Source organism: Camelus bactrianus, chromosome 1 (genome assembly GCF_048773025.1).
Source record: "Camelus bactrianus isolate YW-2024 breed Bactrian camel chromosome 1, ASM4877302v1, whole genome shotgun sequence".
NCBI lineage: Eukaryota > Metazoa > Chordata > Mammalia > Artiodactyla > Camelidae > Camelus > Camelus bactrianus.
The window spans coordinates 126,495,528-126,519,834 of NC_133539.1; the positions used below are offsets into that span (position 1 = coordinate 126,495,528).

The following is a 24,307-nucleotide window of genomic DNA, read 5'->3' on the forward strand; positions in this document are numbered from 1 at the left end:
TGAAGAGTCTTTTCTGTGCCATCTGGAATCACAATAACTTCAATTTTCCACAAAGAGCTATGTCACTCCCTAGAGGACATATCAAAATCTAAAGGGTTGGGATGGGAGGAGAGATTTGCATTTTCTGTTTCTCAAAGGAAACATGGCTTTAAAAGAAACTGAAAAGCACTTATCTAGTCTAAGCCCTCACTGTGCAGAGAAAGAAACGGAAGTTCAGAAGAGATGAGGAAAGGGCCTTATTAACAAATATTGCTTCAGCGCAGCATCATGCCACCCTGGGCACTGCTGGGGGAGGATCTGGGAGGCCCAGGAGAATGAGTGTTAGAAAAAGGAAAGAGAAGAAGCATACAAGGCCCTGTCTCTACACCACCATACCATGAAATTCCACCAAATTACCCAGTATGGGTGCAGCCAGTATTAAGGTGGGCTAAACAGGTTATAGAAACCTGGAAGTCTCAACCATAGTGCAAATTCCAACATTTACTCTGCTTTTTTCCCCAGTTCAAGCATCAACTAAGTGGGCACTCTGTTCCAGGGACTACACGAGGCCTGGAGTTCTCCCAAGTACAAATCTCTTTTACGTGTGCAAACCACATAAAGGCCCACCAGAAAAAAAGTGCCCACAGATAAGATGGAATTCCTGAAGCTGAAAGCAGTCAACCAGCGTATGTTACTAGGAAAAATGGTGCTGCTACAAAAGGACTCATGGACTTAGAAAGCAAACTGTGGTTAGTAGGCAGGAAAAGGGGGATTAACAGATACACGTTAATAAATATAAAATAAATGACAAGGACCTACTATATAGCACAGGGAACTATATTCAATTTCTTGTAATGAGTTGTGCTAAAAACAATCTAAAACATATTTATATACATATGCATATGTTTATAACTGAATCTCTGCCGTACACCTGAAACTAACATTGTAAATAGACTACACTTCATTAAAAATAATTTTAAAAAATAAGTACAAATAAAATCAACGCCATTAAGATAAAATAAAAGAACACTCTTATCCCCTTAGCTGTAGGTGGTGGAGAATTCTGGTTACAAGCACCAAGTCCACTGGATCACTCCAGCACTGACTGTCACTCTTTCTGACCATCAGACAGTCACTTGGCTTCACTGAGGTTACTTTTCTCTTCTGTGAAAAGCTACAGTGACAACTAATGATGTATAGAATCTCATCATTCACAAGCCCAACAATTAGTGAGGACATCCCATGGGCTAGGATCTGGAGAGATGAAAAGATAGGGTCCCAGATATATTCAAGGGTAGAAGAAGTTTATGCCATAAAGACAATTATTCTTCCTGTTTCGATAGACAGATTCAATGCAATTCTGATTAGAATTCCTACCAGACTTTTCATGGAATATAACAAGTTAATTTATGGTCAGGAACAGCCAAGAAACTTCTTTAGAACCACCACTGGGGAGGGGTGGATAGGTCATTCATTTCCACTGTTCTTTCTGAAGTGATGAAAACGTTCTGGAATAATAATGGTTGCACCACTGTGAATATGCTAAAAGCTGCTGAATTGTACCATTTAAATGGGTGGAATTCATGGTGTGTGAACAATATCACAATAAAGCTGTTATATGAAAAAATATTCCTTGACAATTATTTTTCCCTCTATACAACTAGTCTACCCCACAATTTAAGAAAAACAAAAAACCAAAACAAACTAAACTGTGCCAGGAGCTTTTTAGGACTGCAATGTCCCTGGGTCTCCAACGCCTCTGGTGGTGCTGTTCCTGTTAACACACACTAGCTGGGCTGGGCTAGTTAGGGACTGTAACTATGTTTTTAAAACCGACGGTCACACGTTTCACCCTGGGAGAGGGAAGGAAGGAGCATGTCACAGCCTCATGCCTTCAGCTCATTTTTAACTGAACCAAGCCCTGCTTTCAACACTGTAATCCCTGGCACTATAAAAACACCTGACATCAACAAGCACCTCCATCATAACACCTGAAAGTGTTCAAGGTACTTACCTGGGGCAGAAACACTGAGGGGGGAGACGGAAACTCCCTCAGCACTGGCGCTCACTTTTCCAGACTCCATCTGGAGAAACTGGGCTTTACAGCTTGAGGCTCTAAGCCAGGGAAGCAGCGCGCATGCCGCTGAGCTGGTCCTCAGGGAGCTGGAAAGGGAGAGGAGGGCAGCCCCGGGGTCGCAGGGCAGGGAAAGCGGGGGTGGGGACGCGGGCTGCAGCCCCGCTCTGAGGCCAGACCCAGCCCCAGCCGCCCGCCCCCGATCGGGTCCGCAGAACCCGCCCACCCGGGACACAGCCCTCCCAGGGGCAGGGACGAGCCTACGGCCAAGGAGAGGAAGCCCGGGAGGAGAGGACTCGTGGGCGGGAGAGGGGAAGGGGTCACCAGCCGCGGACTGAGGGGAGCCCGGCTGGGGCGAGAGGCGGCAGGTGCACACCTGGCCCTGGACAGCTGTGGCCGGGGCGCCGGGGTAGGTGGTGCGGGCAGAGGGGTCTGGCCCGAGAAATTCAGCTGAACACAGGCTGACTCGCGCCCTCGTGGGCTTTGACGCGAGGACCGCCCTCCCGCAGACGCCTGACCCCTTTCCCGGGAACCCCCCACCTTGCATTTCCACAGCCAGAAGCCCCGGCCCCGGGCAGGAGCTAAAGGCCTACCGGTCGACAGAGCTGAGAAGACTTTGGGGCCGATTCCCAGCTCGGAGCTGGGGCTTCCAACCCCCGGTCCAGCTGGCACCGACTGCGCATGCGCAGGAGGGCCAGAGATCCTCTCTTGGTTCTGTGATAGAGGCTGGGGCATCGAGGGAGGGAGAAGATGGGAGGAGGAGGAGAGGAGGGGAAAAGTGGAGGGAGACAGATGGACAGGAGGAGCAGAGAGTAGGTAGGGATCTGGAGAGGGGAGGGGTGTAGCGGAGATGTAGAGAAAAATCTTTACTTCTGGGGCACCCCGAAGGAGGCGGCAGACCTGACTCTGTATCATTCTGTAACCCTTCAAGGACCGCAGCTCAAGTTTTACCTCCCTGGTCCAGCCCTCCAGGCGATGCCTCTGCTGAACCCCTACGGGGTTCACACCCGTTGTCCCCACGTGGAGCTGGGTTTCCTGTTGCTCTGGGAAACAAGCACCAGCAGGTGTTGTCTCTCAGAACTACCTTGGGATGTGTACATATTCCCCTTTTACAGGCTGGGAAAAAGGCAGGCACGATCTCTGCCTTAGCTCCACTGTCCCAGGTGTTGGCCTTGCGGGGAGCGGGAGGTACAAGATCAGAGCCCCAGTCAGAGCAGGCTGCTTGAATGTTGGTGCATAGTCCCATCCCTCCTGGGTAAAACACACCTAACCCAAGTGGAACCATCAAGGGCTCACAGTAGTTTCCTGGGTGTGGGAGAGCTGTCCTCAGTTCCAGTGCCCAGCTTGCTAGGTAGATAGGAGACTTACCGAGTCCAAATTCATTCTCCTCAGTGAAGAACAGGCCAATAAGTAGGGAGACCCGCTGATGGGGCATGGAAAAGCAAGTTTCTGTAGAGCTAGATGGCAAAATAATGTCCTGGAAAACCATCTCCCCAAGTCAGAATTCAGGCTCTTTCCTACGTGCTTGGTTGTTGCAATCTTCCTGGTGTAGGAATTCCTTGTTGTTAGAATCCTTTGTTCTTGCAGCTATCTGCCTGGGTCAAATCTCTGTAAACCTCCAACAAAACAAACGTTATTTTCTATTCTGTAATTTGTTATCTTTTTATGAATGAAAAAGTGTTAAATATCCTTAAAGGTCAGAGCCTTCAGATTAGGCTCTTCTGTATATTTCAGGCTCTAGGCAGCATTGTTTTACAAGCAAGATGAAGCCTAGGAGACAGAGCAAAGGGTTAAAGTCAAAGGAACAGATCTAATATGGAGTCAGTTTTGTTTTTTCTATTACCGGGGCAGAAGCCACTTGAGGATTTAAATCCCTTTAAGTTAAAAATAACTAAAACTTTAAAGGAATTTACATACATAGGTGGGAATGTGCATAGCATATCTGGAAAAGCACACAAAGGATAGTAAACAGTGGCATCACCAGGGACGGCTGGAAGAACAGGGGATGAGGGAAAACTTCTTTCACTTGTGTATTTTTGTGCTGTTTGAATTCTTTTTAACCATATGCATGTATTTCTTTTTCAGTTTAAAAAAAGTGTAATGGAGCAAAAGAGTAACAAGCTCAGCAAATATAGCAGCCATGGAATCACTGAGCCATCAATTTGATTTCAGCCAGGAAGCATTTATTGACTCTGTCCTATGTGCCCAGTGCTGTTTTAAAGCTTCTTTTATTATTATTAATTTTATTATTATTAATAACATTATTATTGATTTTATTAATAATATTATTGATTTTATTTATTATTCTTATTCTTATTCTTATTATTATTCTTATTCTTCTTATTTTTATTATTTTATAAAATAGCAACATGCTATCCCTCACCCCTGCCCATGGCTGGTGGAAAACCAACTGAGTTTTTATTGAGTTGTTTTCCAAGGAGTAGAGATGAGTTATAAACCGAACACTTCTTCAGGGCAAAACAGTTGGAGTGGTTTTACAACACGCCAGACAGCTATGAAGAGTTTTCAATACAGGCACCCAGACGCTGAGAGAGAAATCCTCCAGGACCCTACAAAAAGCTGCCCAAACTTCCTTCTCCATGGCACTACTGAAATAGGAAAGAACAAATCTGACTCCATAGTAGATCTGTTCCTTTGACTTTAAGAAAGCCAAGTTAATACGCTCCGGTATTTTCATGGGTTATGATGTCACAGAGGAGATGGACAGGTTAACAAGGGACGACTCTGCAGTGATCACGGAGCCGGGGAGCGGGATGGGCAGCAAGATGTTTGACGCAGCCACAGCTGGGACCGCGCTTCTAGGCAGGAACCCAAAGTCACCTCGAAAAGTTGTCAAACACGTGTGTCTACATCCTCATCACCTGACATATATTAACGAGAAATGGAAACCCATAAAATGCCAATAACCTTGGTGGATATACCGTCCAAATTGCAAAGTCACAGTTTGACAACTGGCCATCCCGGTTCCCTGGGATTCATTCTTGGAGAACCTTAAAAACCACTCCTCTGTCCTCAAGAAGTGCTTTCTAGTTGTCCGATCTTTGGCTCAGGGATACAGCACGTTCAAGTGAACTTCAATGTCTGCACAGATTTGACTGTCTTTCTCCAGTTTCACGTGTCCATTCTAAAGAGGCCTGAGCTAAGTCCATCCTCCGTAAGATCTATTCCCTCCAGTGACTACTCATTGAGCCTGCAATTAAAAGTCAACTGAACAAGGCTGTCTGTCCTCAGCTAAAAAGTTCACCCACCCTTCACTGCTTTCTTAATCTCCTCTCCTGGCTAATTGCAACAGACTAACACCTCCCTCTACCAAGCTCCCCGACTATGTCAGTTTGTCTCCCCAAAGAGAAAGTAAGGTCCATAAAAGAGGAGACAACTCCATAGTTGTTGCCGACGAAATGAATCACAGAGCTGCTGTGGTGCAAAATGTCTCCCGAGATTCGGGTTCCTTTATTTTTTATACCATCTACACAAAGGAGTAACTCTTGCCAAGCACAGAGAGTAAACATTTTTTACGTTGAAGCATGTGCACTACATCTAAGTCTTCCTTATCTTAATTACACTGAGACTCTCCTGTTCCCAGGCCTGTTCCTTTTGAGGAACTAATAAACATTCTTGTCTGCAAGCAATGTTTCCCCTGGGAATGGGCAGAGTCCCTTGGCAGGAATTTCTGTTTGCAGATAAGTCCGGTCACTTCTGTGAAATGTCCCGCGTGCAGGCACATCCACAGCTTCTATGCTAAGTTTCCTTCACATAGTTACCTCTGAATTCCTAGCATATAGTAATGTCAATAAATAGAAATATGATTGTGGCTTCTATCCTTTAAAACAATTCTGGTTCTTTAAATGACCCTTGGAAGAGAGGGGTTTGCGGTCCAGTATCTTGATCCGCAATACTCTGGAGGCCTTTTTCGGAATGGCTGTTCACTGATCCATTCAAAACACAACTTCTCATTCCAGGAATAGCTGTGCTTTTCTGCCAGGAGTTTGTGGTCACTCTCATGCCAGAACAGCTTTAAACTATATCCTTACTTTGGATTTGTTATTTTTCCCCTCTTCCAAAAATATTGACATTCCTTACTTTCTTGCCTTGAGGATTTTTTTTCCTAGTTCAACCTTTAGTAAACCAGGCTTCTCGGGATGGGCTTGCCCTTACATATGATCAGCCATCCAACTCCCAGTGTGAGAGGAATCGGGCTCACCTCCTGCCCTCCTGTCAGGGCAACTAAAACTCAGTTCAGGAGCCAACAGGCACCCCAGGGCTTCTAAGGCTCGCTTATCTCCCAGAATCCCTGCTTTCTGGTTTGTCTTGGCTTCTGAGGATTTCCCCTCACTTTCTTGACAATTAGCTGTGCAGCTTGAAAGATGAGGAAGGAAGGTTTTATTTCTTAATCAGAATTTCAAGGAACTTGTGTAATGAAGGTTTTCACGAGATTCTAGAACACTCCATTGCCGAGACAGAAAACACACTAAATATTTTCTAAATTTAGATATCATGTGCATTTTTCTTTGTTTTTGTTTTCTTAACTGCTAACAGACATTTTTTAATTAAAAAAAATAACGCCCCAAATAGGATATAACATTGAAGGGGCATACAAAATTAAAGGACAAAGACAGAAAAATGATAAATACTGTACAAAGTTAATATAATACATACACTATGGATCAGATCAGCAATTCTCAATAACAGCTAATTGAAATATGATCATGAGGTAAAACGTCTCTCCTGTCAGGAGATGGCCAACAGAAAATAGAATTAATACAACAAACTAAAATTCTAAGTCTGGCGAGGTACAGAATGCTACCAGCTAAATGTGTCTTATTCTGGAAAAGAGGGAGGCTCACCAGCTCTTTACTGTGGAGCCTGAACCCAAGTGAGGGCGGTAAAGTGAGCTCTGTAAGTACCCAATTAACAAAGTGAGTGATGAATAAAGAGACGTGAGCTTTGATGACAGAGATGATACTACTATTCACTTGTCATGTAAAGTATGTCTTCACGTTCAGTGATCAAACCTCAGCATCCTCAGGGATTGAGATTATAGGAAAATGCAAGGCCGGGCCCAGACCTCCTCTTTGAGCTCGTGACATTGCACTTAGATGTCTCAAGGGCACCTCAAACTCCACCTGCAAAGAGCGGACTTCATGGTTCTCCTCCAATAGCAGTCCTGCCCAGGGCCCCTGGTCGGGGGATAAGGTCTCCCTCCCTATCCCAGCTCAGGCCCATCACTCACAGATGTGACTGGACCCCTTCTTCAGGGCCCAGATTTCCTCAGTCATGGAGTACCACCAACCACACCTGTCCTACCAGGTACTCAATGGCACTCACTCAGCACTGACTCTGTGCTGGGGACCACGCTGCACACTGCACACACGTAATCTCACTGGATCTCCACAGCAGTCTTGGGAAGTCGGTACATCACTGCTTTAGTTGATTAGATAAATTGTTTCACTTCCTTGAGTGCGTCATCCAAAGTGCCACGGCTACTGAGCCACAAACCTGGGACTGAAAACCACTTGAAAAGTGAACACTGCTACACCTCGCAGCCACCCTACTCTGACTCATCACATCACCTCCTGCCGAGACTTCTAAATGTTTCTAAGCATTCTACAAGACAAAAGTGATCTACGAGAGCACCCCTCTCCCCTACTAAAAATCTGTCAATGACAGTCCACTGCCCTTAGGAGAAAGCCCCACTGGCCTGAGCACAGCCCAACGGCCCGGCATCCGCGTCCCCTGCGTGGCCTCACCGCCTCATCCACCACACAGCCCTACACGTGCCGTGTCCAGGACAGGGATGCTGACTCCGTACAACCCGGGGCTCGTCTCAATCGAACAATGAACACCCTCTTCAGTGGTCACCCTCTTCATTGCTGACTCTCAGAAAAATATTTTCTCAGGATGAATCAATATCTTTTTCCTTACAACTTCCCGTCATTGATAATGAGCTCCCCCCAAAAGAGAGAAGACATAATTCTCAGTCTCCTTATCTGTAAAGTGTGAATAACAAGGAAATATGTTAGGTTTTAAGAGAAATAATATTCATGTGAGGCTGACGGACAATTCCCAATCTACAGTAAGCAGTCTATATGTGCTTACTTAATATTAATAAGAATATATTGCATTCCAGCAACCTTAAATCAATGTTTTATGGCTTTCTCCAACAGACTGACAAACTGTTGGACGAACCCCTTTGAGCAGATCAGCACAAGTGTACTAGGAGAGGTAAGTGCTGACTTCAGTTACAGCTGCAGCCAACCAGCACTACGGGGAGGGGGCAGTTTGCTCAAACTCTTACATGTTGCTTGAGCATTTAGTTGTCGTTATTGAATAAAGACAGGTGTTCTTTAGTCAAAGCTCCTGAAACATAAATCTTCAAAGACTGATGCAAATTAGATTTAAAGAACAACACTCTCAATCGAAATTATTTGAAAAATATAGTCTTAGCTCCTCTGCACATCAAAAGGCCATGTTCTTAATGTATCTGACTAAATACACCAAAAGGTTTGTTTAAAAGAAATTAAGATGAAGCCATCCTGAATAAGCTCTCAGTATCAACTGCACAAAGCCTCAACCAAGGGTCTCATTTCTCACTTCCAGATAGGTGTTCAGGTAGATTAACGTGAGTCTTGGTTTCTTATAACATGGGGGTCAGAAGAGTTGTGGATAGATTTATGTAGCAAATATAAACCTAGAGTATTTGCTGTGTGGGAATCCTAGAAATAAACAAATTGATATATAGTCCCACCCTTAAGAAGCTCAGCCTTTCCATTTACAACAGCATTAAAAATTAAATGAGAGATACATTTAACAAAAATTTACAAGATTTGTACATTGAACATTTTCAAGTATCACCAAAATAAAATTTACAATATCTACATATATGGAAGACATCTCATGTTCATGGAATGGTAGACAATATTGTTAAAAATGTTAAGACTCCTCAAAGTGATCTACAAATTCTGTGGAATCCCTATCAAAATTCCAGCTGACTTCTTTGCAAAAATTGAAAAAATTGATCCCAAAATTCATATGGAAGTGCAAGGGGCCCAGGACAGCCAAAACAATCTTGAAAAAGTAGAGCAAAGATGGAGGACTCACTTTAAAGGGTACTAAAAAGCTATAGTACTCAAGTCAGTATTGTACTGTCATAAGTTTGGATTAATAAATCTATGAGACACTATAAAAACCCAGGGGGAAAAAACTTACATTTACATTCAGTTTTCCACAAGGGTGCCAACAACACTTCATTGAAAGTAGAGTCTATTCTACAAATGGTGAAGTGACACCTGGGTATCTGCAGGGAAAAGAAGGTATCTGCAGGGAAAAGAATGAATCTGGAATCTGGACCCCCATATTTTATATAACAAATAAATTTAATTCAAAATGGATCACAGACAGAAACATAAAAACTAAATGTATAAACTATTTGAAGACACAGTATAAATCTTTGTGGACCTAGGATAGGCTTTGGTTTCCTAGATACAATACCAAGTGCACAAGTGATAGAAGAAAAAAGCAGATAAACTGGACTTAATCTAAATTAAAACATTTTCTTACAAAGGACATCATCAAGAAAGTGAAATGACATTGGAGGGGGTATCTCAAGTGATAGAGTGCGTGCTTAGCAAAAAAAATAAAATAAATCAATACATCTAATTACCTCCCCTATAAAGAATTTTTTTTTTAATATTTAAAAGTCTAAAGTGAAAGGACAATCTGCAGAATAGGAGAAAAAATTTGCAAAGCATGTATCTAATAAGAGAGTTGTATCCAGGATATATAACAAATGCTTACAACTGAACAATACAAGAAAATAGACCCAATTTTTAAATTTGCCAAGGATTTAAATAGATATACAAATGGCCAATAAGCATATGAAAAGATGCTCATCATCACTAGCCAAATCAAAATGAAAATGAGATCGCTTTTTACACCCACTAGGATGGTTATAATCAAAACATGGACAATAATAAGTGTCGTTCAGGAGGCAGAGAAACCTCATATGCAGCCAGTGGAAAGGGACAATGGTGTAGCTTCTTTGGAGAATTATGGTGTTTCCTCAAGAGGTTAGCGTTATATTGTTCAGCAATTCCACTCCTACATATAGATTTATCCCTCAGTATCCTCGGGGGGTTGGATCAGGAACCCCCCACCCTGGATAACATAATCCAAGGATGTTCGAGTCCCTTTACAGCCATCTGGATCCATGAAGTGGAAACTACAGATATGGCGGACCAACTGTACAGCCAACAGAATGAAAACATATTCTCATAAAATCTTGCACATCAATATTCATGGCAGTATCATTCAGAGTAGCCAAAGTTACAAACAATATCCATCCATAAATGAACGGATAAACAAAATTACCAAGAAGAGGCCCACAAACTTTTGGTCATTGAATCTTTGACAAAGGATGTTAGAACATACAATGGAGTAAAGACAGCCTCTTCAGCAAATGGTGTAGGGAAAACTGGACAGCTGCATGTAAATCAATGAAGTTAGACTACTCCCTCACTGCATACACAAAAATAAATTCAAAATGGCTTAAAGACTTAAACATGTCGACAAGAAAGTATAAAACCCTTAGAAGAAAACATAGGCAAAACATCTGACATACATCTCAGCAATGTTCTCCTAGAGCAGTCTACTCAAGCAATAGAAATACAAGCAAAAATATACAAGTGGGATGTAATTAAACTTACAAGCTTTTTCACAGCAAAGGAAACATTAAGCAAAACAAAAAGAAAACCTATGGAATGGGAGAATATATTTGCAATAAATGAGATTGACAAGGGCTTAATTCACAGAATATATAAAAAGATTTACATGTAATAAGAAAGAAAAACAAACAATTCAATCCAAAAATGGGCAGAAGACCTAAAGAAACATTTCTCCAATGAAGACATACAATTGGCCAATAGGCACATGAAAAAGTGCTCAATATCATTATCAGAGAAATGCAAATCAAAACTGCAATCAAGTCTCACCTCTCACCAGTCAGAATAGCCACCATTCAGAAGTTCACAAACAATAAATGCTGGAGAGGCTGTGGAGAATTGGGAACCCTCCTACACTGTGGTGGGAATGCAGTTTGGTGGAGCCATTGTGGAAAACAGTATAGAGGTTCTTCAAAAGACAAAAAATTGACCTCCCATATGACCCAGCAATCCCACTCCTATGCACATATCCAGAAGGAACCCTAATTTAAAAAGACACCTACACCCCAATGTTCACAGCAGCACTATTTACAATAGCAAGACATGGAAACAACCTAAATATCCACTGACAGATGAATGGATAAAGAGGTTTTACTATAATTGTAAAATAGACTACTATTCAGCCATAAAAATATAATAAAATAATGCCATTTTCAGCAACATGAATGGACCTGGAGAATGTCATTCTATGTGAAGTAAGCCAGAAAGAGAAAGAAACATATCATATGAGATAGCTCACATGTGGAATCAAAAAAAACCAAAAACCAAAAAACAAAAAAGAAAGAAACAAAAAGATGAAGTTATATACAGAACAGAAACAGACACAGAGACATAGAAACCAAACTATGGTTACCAGAGGGGAGAGGGTGTGGGAAGGAATAATTTGGGATTTCAAGATTTGCAGATACTGACTATGTATAGAATAAACAGCAAGTTTATACTGTATAGCACATGAAAATATATTTAATATCTTATAGTAACTTATGTTTAAAAAGAATATGAAAATGAATACAGGTATGTTCCTATATAACTGAATTGTTCTGCTGTACCCAAGAAACTGACACAACATTATAAACTGACTAGACTTCAATGAAAATATTTTTAAATAGACCAATAAGGAAAAAAAAGAAAAAGGATATTATCAAACCAAAAGAATAAAGTACTGATTCAGGCTACAATATGGATGAACCTTGAAACTTTATGCTAAAATAAGCCAGACACAAAAGGACAAATAGTGCCCTTTTAGATGAACTGTATCTAAGCGTTTACTGTACTACTCCTGTAAATTTTCCCGAGGTTTGAAATCTATCAATATCAAAATAAAATGTATTATTCATTAAAAACATAAAAGGATTCTTTAAAGGAGGGCTTTAATTATTAAATGCAGAAGTGCAAGTAAAGCTCCTGGAACAACACTTTGCACGTCCACAGACAGTCACTGCTTTCACTGCCACTCAGAGGGTGGTGCCAGCGCTGATGAAGGCTGCCTCCACTCGCTCCCCTGCAGAGAGGTGTGAGAGCCTGGGCTCTGACAGGCAGGGTGACGGTGACCCTGGGTCAGACACAGCCATGCCCCAGACTCTGCGATAACCAACTTTCTTATACAAACTGCTCCATGTAACATAAACACGCTACAGGGATGTAACTTACAACACAGGGAATATAGCCAATGTTTTACAATAACTATAAATGGAGCATAACATTAAAAATTTTGCATCTATTGTACACCAGAAACTTATATCATATTGTAAATCAGCTATACCTTTATAAAAAATTAAAAAATAATTTAAAAATGTTATCTCTTTAGTAGGCAATTTGGTTTTTAAGTAAATACTAAACAGCTTAGAATGTATAAAAGCATTAAAGTGTGATGTTTGTTTACATATTTATTTACTTTCAGCCTCCTGCTAAAAGAGAAATTAAACAATTTTTTTAAACACAGCTTAAAAACCATAACAACAAATAGACAAAGTGAGAGTGAAGAGAAAATGGAGATTCAATAATTAAATGAAACCAGGGGGAGGTAAAGTCATAAAAATGGATGCCATTAAGCCAGGGTAAGTGTTAAAGGCCTACTAGAAATTCAGCTGTAAGATTCTTGGCAGCTGATGTGAAGGAAAAACTCAGCTGGGCTAACGAGCTAAGTCATAAATCTAAGTGTGATAAGTGTCGCTTTAGTGATCTAAGTTCTGCCGGGCTAACTCGTAAATCTGAAGTTTAGTGTTAGTTTACTGGGCTAACAAGCTAACTCGTAAATCCAGTCTCAACATGTGTCAGTAACGTGATCTGTTCCAAATTGATAAGCTCCAGTGTACTGATTACTTGCTTTTTGTTGTTTGAGCCTTATTAGCTAATAGCCCCATACTTGTAATTAAACCTATAAAACCTCATGTGCATATCTTGGAGGTGCTGAGAGCTTCGGAGCAGAAGCCCCTCTGAGCCCGCTGGCAAAATAAATCTGAGTACTCCAACCCTCCGAGTGGTGCTTTTTTCTTCGCTGGCCTGTGGTTTCTGTAACATTAAAGCAAAAAGAAAAAGATGATGGGGCGGGCGGGAGAGCTAAGTGGTAGAGCGTGTTCTTAGCATGCACGGGGTCCCGGGTTAAAGCCCCAGGGCATCGACTAACAGATAAATATACCTAATTACCTAACCCCCCAAAAGAGACCCAAAGAAAAGAAAACGATAAATTTCTTTCATAAAAAACACCTGATATTAAATTTAGATTAAATATTTTAAGAAAAATAGAAAAAGATGAGTGACACAAGCGATAATGCCCGAGAGATAAATCCGCGGTGGCTGCTGGAAGGTCCCCATATCCCACGTGCAAAAATCTGAAACAACCTTCTCACCACTCAGTCATCCTCAGCCCACCCCACCCCTCCCCCTGTTAAATGCAGGAGCACAGGCAGGGCCTGGCCTTTGCTCTCTCTGTGTCATCACAGTGAGACAGGATGGAAGGGGGCAGAACACAGCCATTCAAGGAAGGCCATAGCAATTAACATCAAAATGGTGAAGGATTCAACCTCCAATAGGCCTTGAGGCTCAGGATGAAGAGATTTAACTTCTAGCAGAGCTTGAGCTTCATTATACACCCATTGTAATAGTAACATGGTTAATAACACGCCCCCAGGCAAAATGGCAGTCCCAAGGATAGCCACAAAAGGTCACAGGGTGGGAAATGGCCAACTCCCCGGGAATCCCAGCCCCTTGCCCTTAGACTGGTCGTTCTACTTATTAGCATATGAAACCACCAAGCCCAAGAAAACAAGCAACACAGCGCCGCCTCGCGGTCAACCCTCTCTCTTCCTCTTCGGAGAAAGCCCACACTCTGTGGAGTGTGTACCTACTTTTAACCTGAGCACCCAACCCCCACACCTCGTGGCGATTCTCTTGGCTTTCAACGTATCTCTCTGAGTAAATCTACCTTTACTCAACAGTTGTTTGCTCTTGAATCATTTCCTACACGAAGCCAAAGAACAACATCTGGAGGGACAAATCCCAGGGGCTCAACTAATGCGTGGGACACAGCCCTTCTCATGCCCCACATCTGTTTTCTTGTATCAACAGGACTGGGCTGTGAAGGGAGTTCTTAGGCCCCAGCTAAGGGACAGAAGCAGCCCTGGCGTCGCCCTGGTTCTCTGTGGTTCTCTGTTGTGCTGACTCCCCAGCCACAGAGCGTTCTTCCTAGGCCTGTCCCCACAAAACCCTTCTCTCCAAAATACAAGAACATCATGTCACAGTCCTCTTGTTCAACCAGGAAATGTTCAGCCCACTTTTTCCTTCCCCAGTAAAAACCTAACTGTTCTCCTTCCCATCCCACCTCTTCTTTCTTTGTGAGAACCCTGCTCTTCACACAGACCATCCTGAACGCCGGTGCCTTGCTGGCTGGGACCGAGATGTTTCAGTCTCACAGCCTGCGTCCTTTCACTTTACCCTTGCTACCTTAAGCCTTTCCTGAGTCTCCCATCCCTCTGATTCTGAACTTCACAAAGTGCTGAGGTTACAGTCACTATGTTCATACCTCCCAGGTTTTAGCTAGTTTTCCTTTGCAATATCTTCACTAAGGAGCTGCATCAAGAAGTTTAAAGAGTCTATTCTTACATTTGAACTGAGGAGCCTGCATAAAATTTAAAGCATTGAAGAGAGGGTTAACCAGGGACAGAGTTGTCGCAGGTCCTAGTCAACAGTGTCACGAGGCAAAATGTTCTTCAAAGGCTCAGAGTGGCTTCTGAACAGGGAGTCGGCAGGGAGAAGATGCCAGGCAGTGAGTGGAGTGAGTGACACTGGGTACCCTTCCCCAGCTGGGGAAGAATTGGATTTTGTTCTAGTTTTCCAAACAATTTCTTACTACCATTTTCTCTTATTGTCACATACCATTTCCTACAAATTAAGAAAATCAATGTCAGTCATTTGGGTCACTTGGGAGAAGCTACGTGATGCCATTCACAGGGCTGGGACATGACAGCCACACCAGTCTAGGTTAAAAGACCAGTGGGGGTAATTTCCGAGGTATAGAAGGGCATGCAGCAAACTCCCCAGTTTCAATGACCTCATCTCAAAGGTGGGGCCAATACAACTACCAAGCAATGCGCGTGATGATTGTGGCCAACATCTGTCTACAAGGTTATGTGCCCGTGACAGCTGTCGCTTAAAGGTGAATGAGTACGATCAGCGAGGCTCAGTCTACCTGGCCACACGCGCCCTGTCTTCCTGACTTGGTGCAGCAGCAGAGCTTGTTTAGCTGAGATGAACGCCCCCAGAGCAGCCCAGACGGGAAAGCTCCCATCTCTGCACAGCGAGGTGTGTTCCTTTCCTTCTCAAAGCTGATCAGTTTGCTGTCGTCTGTTTTTATGTTTATCCCTTTAGTACCTGCCTCCCCTCCTGGGTTTTGCTCAAAAAGCACAGGGCCAGGTATGTCTTGCTGCCTGCTGGATATTCTGGGCTGGGAGACAGGCGAGCCCACACCTGCTGAACGGAGAGGCCAGAAGGCCCAGGGGCCCATGCTGAACCGAGGACCCTGCACCCAAAATTATGGTCTGAGTTTGGGCAAATTACACAGTCTTATTTACCCTGTGATTCCTCATCTGTCCAAGAAAATAACTGCCCATGGCACATACAGTTACAAGGATTAAAGGAAATCACCAAATTCACAACATATTCAAGGGGCCACCAGTGCGTCCTCAACAGACACATGCTGCCTTTACGGCTCTGACACACGCTAAGTGGGGCGGACGGACGCAGTGAACACTGCTAAGTGCCAGTGTGTTAAGTGCTTCATGTGTGTTATAATATTGTTTACAACTTGCAACAAACTCAGGAAGAAATGAATATTATCATGCACATTTCACAGATTCACCAACAGGTTAAGGGAAGTTACACTCTAGTCCAAGGCCCTTTGGTGAGGAAATGGCTATTTAAGCCTGAATCTGAGCCCAAGCCTAGGCTACGTCTCTCTCCAATCCACCTGACCACTTGCCTATGAAAGCCACCTGTCCAAAACACAAGTTTGCACAGGCCAGCTCTTAAATGCAATGTGTGCCACTGTTTGTCAATGTTGGTTAATTACCATAAACTGCTCTCCGAAACCGCTACAAAAAAGACAGGTGGACCCACATCCCTGCCCACAAAGAAGAGGAGTTCTGTCTTGCCTTCTCCTGTAGTGTGCAGAACACCTTCCCTACACCACCAAATCTTTTTTATATGCTTCATCCGTGTTTATGTTTGCACACGGCATATTAAACTAGAAGGTAACTGCAGTAATTCCATCTCGGTTGCTTTCCAAGGTTGCAGATTATCCATAATCAGTCCGTGAACGAAAATACTACAATGTGTATGAAAATACTGCAACCATGTCAGTAAACAAAGAATGCTGAAACCAAGTCAACAGCGGCTGCCGCCACCCCCCAGCGAGGACAGGCCTGCAGCCCAGCCTCTGCAGCCACTCACAATGGTGCATTCTGAGGGGACTCAGTATAAGAAAGGACAGGATACTGGCCCTAGATAGCTAGGTGCTTGTCAAATGAATGAATTCAGTGAGCCCTAATGTTTGCTTCCTCCCATAAATATAAAAGCACTAAATTCTTTAAATTGAGATATCTGGTTTTCTTTAGATAACAAGCAATCTTTAATTGTTCCAACTACCTGGTCTTTGTTGTAAAGCTCCTATATTTTTTAGCTCCTCCCCTACGTCTTTGGAACAGTCCCTCAGAGAAATCTGAGAGGCTGTCATCCCCGCTGGAGTCCTCTCACCGAATAAAACTTAACTCTTAACTTTTATGCTGAACATTTATTTCAGTCGACACAACTTACAACAAACCCAGGAAGAAGTGAATTTTATCATGCCCATTTTACTGATTCACCAACAGGCTAAGTGAGGTTACATTCTATTCCAAATTCCTATGGTGTGGAAATGCCGATTTAAACCTGAAGCTGGAGTGCCCATGCCTGTGCTCCTTCTCTCTCCCATCTACCTCATCACTTCTCTGTGAAAACCACCTGTCCAATACACAAGTTTGCAGCCGGCCAGCTCTTAAATGCAATGTGTGCCACCATTTGTCAATGCTGGTTAATTACCATAAACTGCTCTCAGAAGCCGTTACAGAAAAAACAGGTGGACCCAATTCCCTGCCCACAAAGAAGAGGAATTCTGCCTTGCCTTCACCTGTAACGTGCAGAAACCCTTCCCTACACCACTAAGTTCAAACGTATGGTTCATCCGTGTTTATGTTTGCACAGGACTCATTAAAGAACAAGGTGTCTGCAATAATTCCATCTCGGTTCCTTTCCAAATATACAGATTAGCCCAAATCAGATCCAGAACAGACACAACTCATCAAATCTGCAATGAAACACACTGGATTAAGAACAAAATGCTTGTCCTAGTCCAGAAAATTACGGGTCCCTCTTTCTTCCTGTCATTATACAAACCCACCAGAACACAATAATTTGCTGTCTGCTCATCCGGAAACCAAACTCAGAGAAGAGTCAACTCAGCAGAGCACCCTACTGGGGAGAACACCCCGCAGCAGCACTGCGAGCTTCTTGCCCTCCCACATGCTCTGCTGACCCTTAGTGTCCTCCGTGACCAGGCCAAAAGAGCTGTTCCCAACAGCTGCAAAGTCCCACACATTACATAAAAGCATTTTATTTTAGACGATATGTTACATATATACCCATCTCTGAAAGCAGCTTTTCCAGAAGCTCAAATCTTCAACATTAATCTGCAAAGGCAATCCGGGTCCCCAAGGGAAAGCAAGTCTTAAGACAATGCTAAGGCCTCCAAAGTCCTCTCCAGAACCATCAATCAAACTGCCTGCAGGTCTGCAGCTGCAGGCGGCTACATGTCTGTTTTTAAAGCACCCCCCTCCTGCCTTCGTGTGCTACAATGTCCCTCTACGCCCTCCCATCTCAGGGTAAGAGCAGCCGCTGCAGAACCTTGCAGGGCAGCACTGACAGTACTGGACACAGAGGATCAGAGCTAAACTAAGCCTTCTGATGACACGAGCTTGTCACTCTGTCACTTTACAGATGAAGATATATATAGAGAGGTGGGGTGATCTTGCTCAAAGTCACACAGCTAATAAGTGGCAAAGTGTATAACTCTGCTCCTCCCTTCAGCGTGACGCCCCATCTGGGATGCTCACAGGGTTCTCTCGTGCCTGCCTGACCAGTCCTTTCCGGTCACTGATAACCCACCACAGGGTCTGTCCGCAGGCTGCCTTTTCAACATCTTTTCCCTCCAGTTTCTCAGGAAAAAGGCTGCTCCGGCCACTGTATGACTTCCGGCTCACCGAACCCTCCGTGCTCAGGCCAGTCATGCCTGTGTATCCGGCACCCTGCTCAGAGGCTCTTCCGTCCCTGCAGGTGGATTTTTCCACTCTCTGCAGGACACCCCCTCAAGGGAGCCTTCCTCTCGCCCTCAGCATGGCAGGTGTCCCAGGCCACATCCCGAGCTGCCCCTTTAAGAATGCTTGTGCCCAGTTCTGCTAGTCAGACCAGCAGCTTCAGAGCCCAGGTTTATGCCCGGGTCACCAGGCAGAACTACTGCCCATCTCCCAGCCCCTACCCAGCAGGTCACCAGGAAGTCACAGTAGGTGCCCCACCCAATCCAGAAGGCTGTTCACTTGCCAGCACTGATGATGACTGCTTTCCAACCTTTGGTCAGTTTCACACAAAATAGCAGCTTTCACTTTGAAGCGGGGGGGTTTCCCTTCTGCTGTCCATCCTTACCGGAAACATCAAGGGAAACTAAATCACCTTTTCTCAAAGCTATTCGGATGACACATTTCCACCCACAATACTCACATACTCAAGAAGTTTGGGTCCACGTGGTTTTGTTTCCCTTACGCTAAGTGGCTCAAAAGACTTTGGGATTCTTTCTCTTTGGAGGGTATTTGTTTGTACTCAGTTTATCGGCTTTAATCTGTTTTTGTCTCTCTCGTCAGGGTCCGTGGCAGTTGCCACTTCTCTCTCCCTACAGCAGCCTCCCTCCCAACTTCTAATCTAGGAAATCAGCTGTGATGAGGGGCCCGGGGGAAGTCACAGAAGATGGATCTAAGGCACAGAGAGGTGACATAATTTGCCCGAGAAGATCAGCTTCAACCCCCAACAGTGTGTCACGTCCCTCTGTTTAACACTTATGCTAAACTACTTAACTTTTAATAGATTATGGTTATAAACAGATGAGGTATCAAAATACATACAAGGACACACGTCAACTCTAAGATTTTCATTAACTCCACTATTTTGCTTCTATTTATTTTATTTGTATTAAAAGAATTAAGAACCTCTGCAGTCAATATAGCAAAATGTTAATGGGTTTTAAATCCAGAATATAGAGGCATAAGTGTATTACTCACACTTTTTTGTATATTCACAAGGTAAAATGATTTGAAGGTCTCTCTCCCCTGCCCCCTACCCACTACTGGCTCTCACCTGAACTCCCAGACCACACATCTAACAGCCTTTCATTTTACCCACAGCTGAACTCATCAGTTTTCCCGCAGAACTCCCTCTGCAGCTTCCCCTCCTCAGAGCACAGCAGGACCATCATTTACCGTATTAATCCACCCAAAAACCCTGGCCTTACTCCATCCTACCCACACAGACATCATTCATCCTTTCATTTTACCATCTAACATGAGTTCAATCTGTTCGCTTTTTCCCACTGACCGTCCCACTTCTCAGGTGGAAGCCACAAATACTTCCCACATGGAATCATGAGTCTCCCAGTGGCCCCCCAGCCACTTTTCCCTACTTGACACAAATGGGATTCTGTCACTCCCATGCTTTTAAGACTCTTTTCAAACCCACTGTTCTTAGAAGAAACTCCAAGTTCTTCACCTGGTGAAGGTCTTTGCCATGAAACTATCAGCTCAGGGAGGGGAGGACCCGCCCTCTCCCCTCAGCCCCACCCTCTGGCAGAGCATCACCTCTGGAGGACCTGCTGAGCTACACAAGCCTGTATTCTAACCCTGGTCTTGAGTTCTTAGCAAACTGCTTCACTTATCCATACAAATCCAAGGTAGATTAGAAAGATGTTAGATATTTAACTAGACTTTTGATTTGGGGATTTTGCACTAGCAACCTGCAAGTACATGTTCTAATACTTCTGTCTTCTTAAAACCACACCCAGATTTCAGTGGTTTCTGTGGAATGCTTTCAGAATAAAAGGAACTGTACTTTCACAGACTTTTTGTTTTATAATATGAACAACCTGGACAGGGTCACGAATAGAACCGCCTAAAAAGTGACAGAAGACGGGTTAGAGGAATAAAGCAACAGGTCGCAAGGACAGTAAGAGCAAAGTTGTTTCTCCAAATCCACCCTAAAAAGTGAAAGAACAGAAAATTCTGAATTTTGAAAGTAAAAGACTATCATATAAAAAATAAAATAATCCTCTTCATCAGGGTTTCAAGATCTGACTCCAGATATTTTAGCAGGCCATACTGAATCCTAGCACAGAAAAATCAGATGGACTAGTGGTGAGTAAGTTCCAGGAAAACGGCAGTAAAACCTCCACTTGTAAGAGGACACACAACCACTTGTCGAAGGTGATTGTAAACCACATTCTGGAGAAATTCAGAAGATTCAGGTTCCACTTCCAGATGGTGATGACAAGGAAGAACCGCTTGGATGCACGCTTCTAACTGAGTCACCGGCATTCTAACACTGCAGGGGGAAAAGGAGGCCCTCAGTCAAGAGCAGAGGTGTTCCTGTCGTGTTTCGCAGGCCGCGACTCGGGCACTCAGTGCCCTGCAGCAGCCCGGCCCCAGGCGAGGACACGCAGCGTGGCCCCCCAAAGCAGGAAGGGCACTGTGCTTGAGAAAACCCACCCCTGATGTGGGCAAGAGGGGCTGGTGGGGTTGAGTGAACCTAAAAATGCCCACAGAAACACACCTGCATTCATTCAAGTGATACAACCAAAAGTAGCAGGCTATTTTGCAAAATTTCAATTGTCAGTGGAAATTTTACCATTCCTTTCTGCTTGTCCCCTGCACTCTGAGACAGGCTCAGGCTCTCTCACACCTGCAGGTCTGATGCAATAGTTGTGAAGTCATTTTACTTTGCTGCGATTGTCCTCGCTTCCCGTATCACTCTGTCTGTCCTCTCTTAACACAGTCAGATGTCTCTCCCTGAGTTCCTTGCTCCTGCTCCTCAGATCCTGAGATAAAGGGCAAGTGAAGACACATGACCAGAAAAGGCACTGTGGACTTGAACAAAGTCCTCAGTGACCCCCTAGGTGAGTGCTGCCTACCTGTCAACTTCAGTTCTCAAGGTTCTGCCCAGGGTGACATCCAGCCAGGAGAGTGGCCCAGGCCAATTAAAAGCTGTGTGGCTTGGGTGCGGGGACAGGTGCAGGACCTGTTTCTGGAGCCGGGCCCCTCCACACATCTGCTCCCCTCTCGCCCTAGGCCCAGCTGCCAAGCCCCCAGCCACCCTGAACTTCTGCATTTCTCTTCTACTCTACTCCAAACAATTTTCCTCTTCCTTTTTTCCCAAATTATCCCCAGCTGGAGTGATTTTTCAATCACAGTATCTGAAAAAATTTCCTGCAGCCGAAAAAGAGGTCTCCAGAGGTCAATGCCCATACGCTGTTTCCTGAATAGAGCCCCAGGCTGGGGGGACCCTCACCAACACTCCTGGGGGCATTAGACATGTTGCGGGGTCAACCACCCTCAACAAGAGTTTGCTGAGACCCCAAGGCCCGCACAGCATCCCTGCTCACAAAAATGTAGTCAGCCCACTTATCAGTTATTAAGAAGCAAAAATACAAAATTGCTTATGTTTCTTACTAAAATTATTTATGAGATGGAAAAAGAAATTGTAATAGGAAAGAAGAAATCTGACTCCGTGTTGGATCTGTTCCTTTGGCTTTAATCCTTTGCCCTGTTTTCTAGGCTCAGACTACATAGCTCTACACCTTTTTTGAAAGAAAGTTGACTTTAGCCTAAAATATACAGGAGAGCCTATTCTCTGGGCTCTGATCTTTAAGGATGTTAGCTCTTCTGCACTTATGTAGAGAGTTTCAAGTTGCAAAATAAAGAATAACCTTATTTTTGTTGAAGGTTTTACAGGGGCACCATGATTTCACCCACATGGACAGCTGCAAGGACAAAGGACACCAAGGACAAACAATTCGTACAGCAAGAAGTTTGCAACAACCAACCACACCCCCTCCCCTTTGCAGTATAAAAGGAGCATGAATTCTGACTTGGGGAAGAGCGTTCTCCAGGAAACCAGTCTGACATCTTCTGGGTCTGCCAGCTTTTCAGATAAAGTCACTATTCCTTGCCCCAACACCTCATCTCCCAGTTTATTGGCCTGTCATGCGGCAAGTAGAATGAGTTTGGACTCGGTAACAAAATACATTGGAGTTAGTGTGTCTCCACTTCTTCCGCATTTCCAATATGTAGCATGCACATCATTTATGATCTAGTGAAAATAATTCATCAAAGACAACAATAACAAGAAACTCACCTAGCTATCAACACTGAAGTCACAACCTATTAATTTTACATGCCATTTAACAACAAAACCAAAAAACTTAATATAAAGGCTTGATTCCATGGAAATAAAATTATTTCTAGTCCTACAAAACTTTTTCTTTTCTATTTTCTTTTGTTTTCATTATTGAAAGGAAAAAAAATCAAATCATTTTATTTCACGTATTTTTGTTATAGCTACATATTTTAAATACTACAAAGAGATTTAAATTGCAACACAAAAAGTTCACATATTAGTATAATTATATATATATACAATCAATGGGGATTAGGAAAAGAATAGACATTTACTAAAAACCCACTGCACATCCAGTCTTTTACAAGCATATCCTGGAATATAAGCTCTATGATCCAGGGGTCCCCCACCCCCATTCTCATTGCCAACTCCCTTAGTAATCAACTACCAAGGCACCAGCATAGAACCACGCAATCAGTATTTTAGGTATAAGTGAGGCAATTAGCTCATTCAATTCTAAAACAAAAACCCTAAAATAAATACTGAACTTATTTACAGATAAAGAAAATTGGACACAAAAAAGTAAACTTTCTTCCTCAACGTCACGAAGCTATTAACTGGTAAAGGCAAGATTTGAACTCATCTGCCTGATTCTAAAAACTAAGGTGGAAATCCCATTCCACTTGTAATGGTCCAGCAGCACAAACTATCACCCTATCTTTGTTCAGATCAAGCCTTAGACAGCCTGAGACAGCACCCCTTTCCTATGGAATTCGAGGGCAAATGATAAAATTAAGGGTTTTATATCCAGCAGTTTTCTTAGGTCTCATTTACATAAAGTGTCTGCAGGTCAGCAGAAAAACTCTGGGCAATGTGAGTGGGTCCAGAGCTTTTTGCTGATAAGAAACTCAATCTATCAGGATAGAGTGACATTCCCATGAGAGGCCACATGGACATAAACTAAAGGCAGCTGAGCAATGAAAACTAGCAAGACCCTGGAACTCAAGCAAGAAGGATACCTGCCATCCCACACCCATTTGCCTCTTCATCCATGTGGACACAATGTCAGGAGACCCAGGTTCTTGTCCAAGTTACACCATCATGGATTCTCACCCATAAAAAGTTACGACTCTATGCTGTCTTAAGTCCTTTCCAACTCAAATATGATGACACCAATATCTAAGCAGAATCTCTATGTCTCCACTTCCTCTCTTCTAGTAGGAGAATAATTCTATGGCCACAGAGAAATCCAATATAAAACCATGCATGAAGCCAGGAGAAAGTCTGCTTAAGAGACTTTGCTCTCACGCTCAGTGAATGAAAACTCAGAAAAAGTGGTCCTTCTCCCTCAGGAATTGAGAGGTAGCCAGATGTGTGTGTGTGTGTGTGTGTGTAAATCAAATACAGTCAAGTCTGGGATGTGAACAGATATTTTATGTCACTGTCATTTCTAGGGAATGAGCCAACTTTTAAAGTAATTTGAATCTAGTGTTCTGAGAGAGTCTCAGGATCTTTTAGTGGAGGAAGGGAAAGGAAAGGAGGAGAGGTAATGAAG

At 43.5% G+C, this 24,307-nt stretch overlaps 1 protein-coding gene across 1 annotated transcript in view; it reads right to left on the reverse strand.

Annotated features, from left to right (window-relative positions):
* Window positions 1–24,307, reverse strand: part of LOC141578890 (uncharacterized) — a 190,692-nt gene that overhangs the window by 54,537 nt on the left and 111,848 nt on the right. Inside the window, exons 25-26 of the mRNA XM_074372620.1 lie at window positions 2,647–3,669; window positions 1,994–2,142 (exon numbers count right to left, since the gene is read on the reverse strand). The gene's annotated coding sequence lies outside the window, so the exon portion shown is untranslated. The remainder of the gene's footprint in view (window positions 1–1,993; window positions 2,143–2,646; window positions 3,670–24,307) is intronic.